This window comes from Myotis nattereri, assembly GCF_964212035.1.
Source record: "Myotis nattereri genome assembly, chromosome: 11".
Classification (NCBI taxonomy): domain Eukaryota; kingdom Metazoa; phylum Chordata; class Mammalia; order Chiroptera; family Vespertilionidae; genus Myotis; species Myotis nattereri.
Window position 1 is genome coordinate 22,249,507 of NC_138086.1, and position 10,920 is coordinate 22,260,426.

A 10,920-nucleotide genomic window follows, 5' to 3' on the forward strand; every position below is an offset into this window, starting at 1 on the left:
AGACTGTTTGTTCTACTTTTGTTGTGTGGAGTTTTCTTTAAATGGCAATTAGTTCAAGTTGATTGTGTTGTTCAAGTGTTTTATTTTCTCATTTTCTGTTTATTTCCTCTATAAATTATTGAGAGAGGAGTATAATCCCCAGTTATAATTGTGGATTTGTCTACTTCTCTCAGTTCCATCAGTTTTTGCTTCAGTTATTTTGAAGTTCTATATATGCATACGGATTTAGGATTAAAAAAAAATGAATTGATCCCCTTTTCATTGCAAAATTCTTCTTTATCCATAGTAATATTTCTTGTTCCAAAATCTTTTTTTTAATGTTTTAAGCCACATCAGCTTTTTAAATTAATGTTTTCTTAGTACACATCTTTTCTTCCTTTTATTTTTTAATAACTTTATTGAAATATAATTAGTATACCATATGATTTACCTGTTTAAATTATACATAAATGATTTTTAGACTTATTTACAGTTAGGTAACCATCACCATCAATTTTTAAAAATATACATTTTTTTTATTGATTTCAGAGATGAAGGGAGAGGGAGAGAGAGATAGAAACATCAATAATGAGAGAGAATCATTGATCAGCTGCCTCCCGCATGCCCCCCACTGGGGTCAAGCCTGAAACCTGAGCATGTGCCCTTGACTGGAATCGAACCTCTGACCCTTCAGTCCACAGGCCAACACTCTATCCACTGAGCAAAACTAAACAAGGCAATCACCATCAATTTTAAAATATGCTCACCACTTCCCCAAACTCTATACCCATTAAACAATCACTCCCCTTCCCCCATTCCTTCCTTACCCCTAGGCAAGCACTAAGCTACTTTCAGTCTCTATCGTAGATCTGCCTGTACTGAACATTTTGCAGAAATGAAATCATACAATATGTGGTCTTTTGTGTCTGGCTTCATTCACTTAGTATAATATTTTCAAGGCTCCTCCATGTTGTATCACATATTAGAACCTCAATCTTTTTTATTGCCAAATAATATTTTATTATATGCATATACCACATTTTATTTCCCCATCTCTCTCTCTCTCTGTCTCTCTCTCTGGATTAAACCTGCCAAAAAGGTGAGTAAATCATGGGTTTGACTTTATTCATGACCTAATTTTCCCAATTTAGTACCATGCCCTATTCCCCACTGTTCAGCTCACAGAAGAGAAAGCCTCTGAAATACCAGCCGAAATTAAATGAAACCTTTTCAAATAAATAATTTCATTCAACTGAAGGATTTCCAGGAGATGAAAGAGCGTAGTATGGCATCCAGGGCTCACACCATGCTGTCTTTCAGCTGCTGCCAAGAAACAAGGGAATGTTTCATTTGGAAGTTTTCCTTGTTCTTATTTTAAGGTAAAGCTTTACTCTTATTTGCAGACTGTAAGGTTTCTAATATCTCAAAGGGAACTGTGGAAACCACTGATCCTACCAGGTAGACAAGAGGCAGGACAGTACTATCTGATAGACTTTGTCCGGGGACCTCCCAGTTTCTGCTCTACCTCTGGTGTGGACGGCCCTGTTTCCTATACAGCTGGCGCCAACACAGTGAAGAGAAAGACACGAGCTTGCACGCACTGGAGAAGGGGACTCTCCGGGAGGGCTGTGAGCAGAGTCGGATTGCTCCAGGCACAGCCCAGCCCTGCCCAGTGAGGCGCCCTGCAGTAAGCCAGCGGCCATTACTTGTGATGGGGAAAGAAGGAAGGAGAAAGAAGAGGCCGTGCATTCCTTTGACTTCAGTGTACGATAAGGGATTTGAGATGAAGTTTCCAATCTGGGCTTCACAGTTCATCCTTGCTGATCCTGGAGAGCTCGGACCCTCCTTGCTCCTTATCTGGACTATCGCAATAGCTTCCAAATCAGTGCTGCTGCTTTCAAGATTCTTATTTATCCAGTCGCTCTTCTTTCCCACACAGAAAGATGTCAGACCCCACCCGACCCTCCCTTAAGTCATCAGAGTCATGTTTGCTATAATATAAAAGTGGATGTAAGCACTAAAAACATCCCTCCAGCTACCCCTACCCTTGTCCATTTCTCTTCCCACTTACATTTAGGGGCCAGGCCTGTAACAATTGAGGGGAGGGCAGGGTGTAAGTTCTAGGGAATAAAGATAATAGTAGAGGGCCCTTCCTAAGAGGCATTCAAATTTAAATTTAAAACAAACAATCAACAAATTTCCCTGTAGGCCAAATTTGTTCCCAGCCAATTTACCGTATCAGGATCTTTCCATGCATTTCTAACATATATACAAATATATCAATACTGTAAAGATAAACAGAGATATTTAGGTAACTGGCTGTGTTTCTACACAAGTAGAATTAGAATATATATACTGTTTTGAATCTTGTTTTTCATGTACATCAAGAAGCTTTGCCTCATAACTAGCACCCTATAACTGGACATTTAGCTTTTTCAGTTAAAAATTTTCCGCAAATAATGCAGCATTGTTCCTCTTTGGACATGTATCAGGGAATATACATATAGGATGAATTTGGCAAAGTAGAATTGTCTGGTCAATTCTGATAGCTCATACCAGAGTACCCTCCAAAAAATGTATATATTTTTTTTCTACCAACAGTGTTCGTCTGTTTAATGTTCACCTCCCCCCCCCCCATGTGTCTCATTAATTATTCCTATCAGAATAGCCGCTCTCATTTCACTGGTCCAGGGTGAACTATCCACGGAAAGTTTCTTCACTGTGTTTATTGAAGCGCGGAGGACCATAAATATGTTTTGCCTACATGTAAAGTTAATGGCCTGTGGTAAAGAATGCAGACTTTTAAGCAGCCTTCCGTGCCGCTTGGCTTGGGAAACACTGGGTTAGTGTGCTAGACACCTGGCACGGGTTTGGAGGAAAAGGTGGGCGTTCTTGGGTAGCGCCTGCCAAGTTGGACCAGGGCCTCTGCTGCCGAGCCCTCCCCTCTCGCTCAGTGCCGACATCACCCAGTCTGTGCCCAACTGTTTCTCCTCTGCAGCCTGGGGGCTGGGAATGTGTTTTCCCTTCCGAGAATCTTATGGATGATCCCAGTTGGACTTCTGGGTGGGGCTGGAACTTCCTTTGAGTGCTGGCCCTCACTATCCTAAAGTTCAATCACCTCTGCCCCCACCCATTCCCACTCTCATGTCATCTCGGGTGCAAGTCTTGCTCCTTTGCCCAGTGGCCAAGGCCCCATGGCTATGCCAGAGGCAACCGAATGTGTGGAATAGTGAGGAGCTTTAAACATAGAGGGCCTAAGGCAGGGGTCCTCAAACTTTTTAAACAGTTCACTGTCCCTCAGACCGTTGGGGGGCCGGACTATAGTTTAAAACAAAACAAAACTGGAACAAATTCCTATGCACACTGCACATATCTTATTTTGAAGTAAAAAAACAAAACGGGAACAAACACAATATTTGTATTTGCATGTGGCCTGCGGGCCATAGTTTGAGGACCCCTGGCCTAAGGAATAGAGCCCAAATATAAGATTTGTTTCTGCAGAAATGAGATAATGTTTCTCTGGTTCTAACAATGTACTCATTCCTCAGTCATGTGACCTCTGGGTGCTATCTTGTTCCCTGCACCCCCTTATTCCGTGACAGATACCCGTCCCCCAGGGGAACTTCCATACACTCTTGTTAAGCTGTTATTATTCTTTGGTCACATGGCTTGTTATCAGCTTGTTTGTTTATCTCTACAGCTGGATTGTGAGCTATTGAAGTTCTTAACAACAGCAGCAGCAACAGGATTAACGTAGTGATTCCTGTGGGCCAGGCACTCTTCTAAGAGGTTTATACGTACCAACTCATCTAGACCTCACACGCAGCATTCGTGATATCTTGGTATCCCAACCTCTGGCAACTTCTTGAACATTCTATGGTGATTCTTTCACCATCTCTCTCTTCCCCCACTTATCCAGAAGGGGTTTTGAAAAAACCTACTTGTTATTGCTTTACAAGATATCAGTCTCTCAGCAAAAATATTCCTAACATTCATATAATAAGAACAGAAACAAGAGAATATAATTTTCCTATTTCGCCTTCTAAACCGTAAGTTTAAATTAGAACTCTGTTTCCATCCACTTGAGCAGAACAGTTATGCATTTTCCCTTTAAAAATTAAATGAATTCTGTAAGCATTAATACTTTTAAACAAGTGAGCTGTGATTTTTCAAATATCTTAATTTTACAAGCCTTTTTGATGAATAAACATGAACAGACAGACCTGGGTTCAGATCCTGGCTCCACAATTTACCAGTTCGGCAACCTTGGGCAAAATCCGTCACCTTTCAATGCCTTGGTTTTCTCATTGATAAAATTGGAATAATAATAATAATAGTTCTTTTTTTATATAGAGTGAACGAGAATTAAATAATGTAATGTACATATTAGCGCCGAGTCTGGCACATAATGATCAACAAATGTGCGCTTTATTCATTCTTATCATTGTTATGACATGCTGGATGGGCACAAGGGACTCCGACATGAATAAGATGCTGCCCCGTCCTCAAGGAGCTCAGCAATACGGTGGGAGAGACATGACAGACCTGCAAACATCACCACCGTCCAGGGCGGTGAGTGCACTGCTGCACTGTGTGCAAGGGACAGACAGCACGGGGTGGGGGGGGGGGCTTCAGAAAAGGCTGCAAGAGGATGTGATAACTAAGCTGAGTTTTAAGAAATGATTTTTTTTTAGGCAGCCAAAGCGGGGAAGGAGGTCATTGCTAGGGGAAAAGAATATGTGTAAAGGCAGGGGACAAGGAAAGCACATGGTGTTTGAGGAAGAACTACAATCAGTAACTTTTGGTTCGATTATGAAGTTTTTTTTTGGGGGGGGGGTGGGTGGGCAAGGTCCGGTGGTAAGAAAGAAAATTCTAGGGGATGGCAAGGACCCGATTTTGAAATGTTGTGCATGCCGAGCTAAAGAGCTGAACGTTAGCCTTGGCAATGGGGAGTCAGTAAAGAGTGCTCAGAAGAAAGATGTGAGCAATGTGCACGTTAGAGAAATCTCTTTGGCAGGTGTGTGGATGACGGATTAGGAAGGTGTGATGGTGGAGACCAATGAGGTGAGAGAGAGTGAGGCCTGAATAGGATAAAAGTAGTGGGTACGAGGGGACTACGATAATGTAGGAGATGCTGGGAGGTCAGATGAAAAGGAGGGGGAAGGAGGGAACTTTCTGGGACTTGTGCCCATGGCTGCTTGGCTTTTTAGCCTCATCCCATTATGCCCCAGGTATTGGTGATCGTGCAGGACAGCAGGGACGATGGTAATGCCATTAACGAAGATAGAGAATGTAGAAGGAAGCACAGGTTCTGGGCAAGGGGTGTCAAGTCAGTTTGTGGAGTGGGAGGTGGTTAGAGACTAGGGAAGATGAACAGAAGGAAGGTAAATAGAGATTTTAGGTTTAGGGTGGAGGGTAGGGCTAAAGATGTGGGTTTGGCATCTTTAGGGTAACTATGAAGTTAGGGGAATGGCTGAGATAGGAAAGGCTCACCAAAGATCTCTACGTAGTTAACGCTCAAAATGACACTTCTCTGGCCCTCCGTCACTTAAAAGCACTCGGATTGGGCCGCCTAACAGTGTATTCTCCATTATCCAGATTCTCCACTAAGGCACTGCCTACCTTGCCATTTCATGCCCTTTGCAATAGGTGGCGCTGACGCCTGGCGGGGAGCAGGCAGCTGCACCCCTGGGACTCTGGATGATGGGCCTGCGAGCCAGGGGGCGGGCGCTCTAGCTCAGGGCAGGTGTGCGGTGGCCTGGCAGGGTCAGCGCAGGGCACTGGGGTGAGGCCTGCCACCTCTGGCTCTGCACTGCGCAAGCGCAACTGGTTTCCCCAGCCCTGGAGTCTTGTAGCCCAGGTCTCACCTGAGTCAGGTAAGAGACTGGCTGGGAGCGCATCACCCTCCGGGCCGCCAGAAGCGTGGGTCTGGCCGCACTTGGGCTGTGTGGATAGTCTGCATGGACCACCCCGGTCCTGGGGCCACGCTTGGCGCGCTGATGGCCCAGGAGGGCCTGCGGATGTGCTGGGCGTGAGGACCACGCGGGGTTCGTGGGTGGTGCACGAAGTGTGAGGGCCACGCGGGCGAGGCCCTGGGTCCTCATCTCCCAGAACCTCCGGCTCAGGAGAACGCGAAAGTCCTCTGACCTTCTCCGGGCTCGACTCCCCTACAAGCGTGAGATCATCCTGTTAGTGGGCTTGTCACCCCTTCCGGGACTGAGTTCCTGGGAGGCTGAGCCTTCCTACTTGGTGGGGCGGAGGGGAGGTGTTTTTTCTGGGAGTTGGGGCAGCAAGTGCGGGCGGTGCCCACCGAGTGGTAGCGATGAGATCCGGGAGGAAGCACTGCGCCATAGGGTGGGTGGGAGCCCCGGAGGGCATGGGGGCGGAGCGCGAGGTGATGCTGACAGCCATCCAGGAAAATCGAAACACCTGCTTCTGGGTTGACTCATCCAGGCTGGAAGAATAATCTAATTTGGAAAGTTTTATTTATTTATTTTTTTAAGTGAGTTGTGTGCCCCAGGCAGCTAGGAAATTGCTTGTCTGTTTTAAAGAAAGTAGCTGTTTTCCTTAGAGGACTGTGGTGAGCATCAGATGAGATAATATATGTGAAAAATAAAGAGCTATACAAATACAAGATGTGATTTTATTTCGAATCCTTCAACTCATTTCTGCGTATGAGTGTGTAACATGTCCGCTAGGTGTGGAATAGTGGCATAGCACCAGGTGTGGGCTTCTGGGATGTGCCGGGAATGCAGAGTGTAAAGATACCTTAGTGGTTCCCCTTTATGCTGTAATCTAGGGACGTGGCTGTCTGTCACTTGGGTTCATTTTAGCTGGTTAATGGACTGTTGCTTCTCTCATCTTTTGCACTTTTTGCAGCCAAAGACTTATTTTATTTTTTGTTAATCCTCACCCGAGGATATTTTTTTCCACTGATTTTTCTAGACATAGTGGAAGGGAAGGAGGACGGAGAGGGAGAGAAAGAGAGAGAGGTTGGTTGCTTCCTGCACGCACTCTGACCAGGGCCGGGGATTGAACCTGAAACCCAGGTATGTGCCCTTGACCAGGAATCAAACCCACGATCCTTCAGGTCATGGATGATGCTCTAACCGTTGTGCACACCGGCCAGGGCAGCCAAAGACTTTTAACCGTAAAATGAGCCTGAAGAGGAGCAAAGACACCAGTCAGTTTGGGGATATTTTGGTTAAATTTGGTTGAGAGGGAGGTTGATGTGATTGTAGTAATACTTGTTTTCAATTTGTCTTGCTTCCAGCATGAAACGGCATGTTGCCCAAAGAGCTCTGAGCTGAGGCACAACCAGAGAAGATCTAGTTGTAGATTTGACCCTGGCCAAGTTCCAGCTCCTCTCTGAGCCTTAGTTTCTATCAGATGAGAAGATACCGTAAAGGTCATGCATGCACTCATCTAGAGCACGCATACCTGCCGCAGGGCTACCCTGCCCTTAGAGCAGTGGCTCTCAACCTTCCTAATGCCGCGGCCCTTTAATACAGTTCCTCATGTTGTGGTGACCCCCAACCATAACATTATTTTCGTTGCTACTTCATAACTGTAATTTTGCTACTGTTATGAATCGTAATATAAATATCTGATATGCAGGATGTATTTAGGCGACCCCTGTGAAAGGGTCGTTCGACCCCCAAAGGGGTCGCGACCCACAGGTTGAGAACCGCTGCCTTCGTGACAGGGAACTTGTCATGTCCCCAAATGGCTGACCCACCCAGTCTCTCTAGACCAGTGATGGCGAACCTATGACACGCGTGTCAGAGGTGACACGCGAACTCATTTTTTTTTGGTTGATTTTTCTTTGTTAAATGGCACTTAAATATATAAAATAAATATCAAAAATATAAATCTTTGTTTTACTATGGTTGCAAATATCAAAAAATTTCTATATGTGACACAGCACCAGAGTTAAGTTAGGGTTTTTCAAAATGCTGACATGCCGAGCTCAAAAGGTTCGCCATCACTGATCTAGACAGCCCTGACTTGGAAAATTCTTTATGTTGAATCGACATCTGTTTCTGTACAATTTGCACTCATTGGAGCCATACAGAGTAAAATGTCTAATGCTGCTTCCACAAATATTTGAGGACTGCTAACACATTTCCTTCTTCCACTCACTCCACAAGGCTTCTTTTCTTCCAACGAAACATGTACAGTTATTTTAAACAGGGAGACAGTGTGGGGTAGCGGAAAGAATGCCAGCTTTGAAGCCAGACACATCTGCGCTCAGTTCCCAGTCCCTTCACATGCTCACACTTCGTGCTGTGAGCTGCTGTATCTTTCCCTGAAAAATGTGAATGAAATGCTCAGCTAGGCGAGTTATTGTGAGGATTCGGGATAAATTGGGTAAAGACCCATGCTATTGTAGGAGCTTAAAAGATGCTTTTACACCTTCCGTGACATAATTTGCAATACATTTTAATTTATCCTCTCTGAACAAATTCCCGTTTGTGTATGTGTCTCCAGGTTTGTTCCGTAGGGCAGAATAAATACTTTCTGTGAGATCTAACTAGCAGAATAGAGTAGGACTAGCTTATGCCGGCTACCTACCTCTATAATTATAATCTACAATCTACAGTGGCTTTTTTGGGAACCATATCACAGACTCACGGTCAACTAAAACCCTGTCTCTTTAGCACGTGTTGCTGTTCAACCAAGTTTTCCCCATTTTGAATTTCTTTAGTTTATTTGAATGGGTAATTATGGCTCTTGAAAGTGGCAGTTCCTGTTCTGTCCTGTTGTCTCCATAAATATCCTTGTGTTTACCATATTTTGCATCTCAAACTGGGGCGAGAAAAATATGATTATTGAACTCCTGGTATCAGCCCCGCTGACCTCATACCGCTGTGGTACATCAGCGAGCTTATAAACGCTCAGCTCTCTACACTAAATTTTGCACAAATTCGAGGTCTTATTTTGTGGGACTGTCAGCATTGGAATGTGACAGGAATGGATGATAAGCTACCGGTGGAGGGAATACTGCTTCATGTGATGTCGGCCAAGTGTGGCCCCGGGAGCCAACAACCGAGAGGGTGCAGGGAGAACAAGCCGGAGGCTGACTTGGGATTGATGTATGGCTGTGTGTTTTCTCAGGCGCGCCAAGGGTTTCATACCTGGGGCCAGATCCTGCCCCGGTTGGAGGAAGCTTCTCCCTGGAAATGTCAGGCACTTTTACAGAAACCATTAACTCTTTGGCTCCTAAAGCCTTACCGCTAACTTTTTCTCCATCGATGGTTTTCAAAGCAAATTCCCAGCTTTAGCTGAGCTGATCTCCTATAGTACCCTCTGCCTTTCCCGCTTCTGCACTGGCGGTTCTTCCCAACGGGACTGTTTTCCCCCTCAAGTCCCAGTTAGAAGTCCTCCCCAGCCTCACTCCCTCCTTTCCAAGGAAGTTTTTCCGAGCTACTCTGTCCACGAGGGTTTTTCTTGCGCATTAGACTGAGAGTTCCTGTGGTCTTCAAGCGCTTCCCTCGGTCCCCTCTCCCGCCCTTCCTTCCCGGATCTCCCTCCAGTCTTGCCATTTGTTCTGTGTGGGTGGATAAGTTCACTTACGTTCAGAATCAGATCTTTTGTGAGCACTCGGTCCATTAGCTACAAAATTGCCTTCATCTTGGATGCGGGGTGCTGCTGGTGTGGTGCGAATGAAAGTGCAGAATTGTTTGTAGGATTCACAGATTCCATTGACCAGAAATATGAAAAAAATATAATGCAAAGGTCGTTGCTATTGTCGTCCTAGTTAAAATAGGAAAGCTTTTGCTCCGTTGAAAGGGCCTATTTAAATTTTTACAAAGTAATTCAGTCCTTTAAAGGTGGTGGTTAGTTAAAATAGGTAATCCTCCATTTGTAAAGGGACTCATTTAAATTTTGTTAAGTAACCAATTAAGGCCATAAAGGGTTTAAATCCATCGGTGGCTTTTCATTTTCTTTAGGACAAATTCCAAACGTCTTAGGATGAAATACTCTTTCTAGCCCAATTTTTTGCCGGTCAGCGCCCCAGCCCAAAGGACTGGCAGCGTTCCCCCAAAGGTCGAGCGGTCCGGCGCCTCCGGTGCTTTGCGAATGCCGTCTCCTCTGGCTGGAATGTCCTTTGTCTGTCTGCTAAATGTCTATTCATCATTCAAGACAACCCTCCCCCTCCCACTCCCCTTAATTACTTCCTCCTCTGTGCGCCCTCAAATTCTTGTACTTACTCATGCAGTATTTATTAGGGGCCTGCTTTGTGACCGGCACTGTGGCGGGCTCCGGGGATACAAAAGGTGAATAATACTTGGACTCGGCCTTTGAGGGCCTTACATGTTAGGGGGAGGGGGCCAACCTGTCACAAAATGTGGTGGCCAAGAAATTAAAGGGAAAATGTAGCAGCATCGGTTCTTGCCTAGCTTCCCCACGGATGGTCGGCCTCTGGCTCCGGGGCAGGGACCGTTCTCATTCCTATTTGCGCATAGCTCTGGCTCTCAGCGCACTGTAGGTGCTAAATGAGCATTCGTTGCATGACCCTCCTCATCGGGCACCAGCGGAGGCGTACCCTGGATTGGGCCACACCTTTTGATGGCATGCTCATGGTTGGCGGTTTCTCCGGGGTGTGGTTGGTGGCCCTCGGCCCCCTGGTGCAGTTGGGACTGGGTGGGCTCCATTGGACCGGCCTTTGCCATCCGCGCTTGCCTGCGCTCTGGGCTGAGGAGCGGCAGGCAGGCGCGAGTGAGGAGAGGCCTGCAGCGCCCCCGCTGGAGGGAGCCGGCACTGCTCGGGCTGCCTGTCTCGCTTGCAGCCCTCGTGCGTTCCTCCGAATTCCAATTTACAACCAGAAAATGAACACAGACACTGTGATTCTCTACCCTTTCCTTGTCAGAGGCGTAGTAACGACTTTTGAAAGGATTATGGTTGAGGACAAAAATAATCCTTCCTACTTTTCTGTGA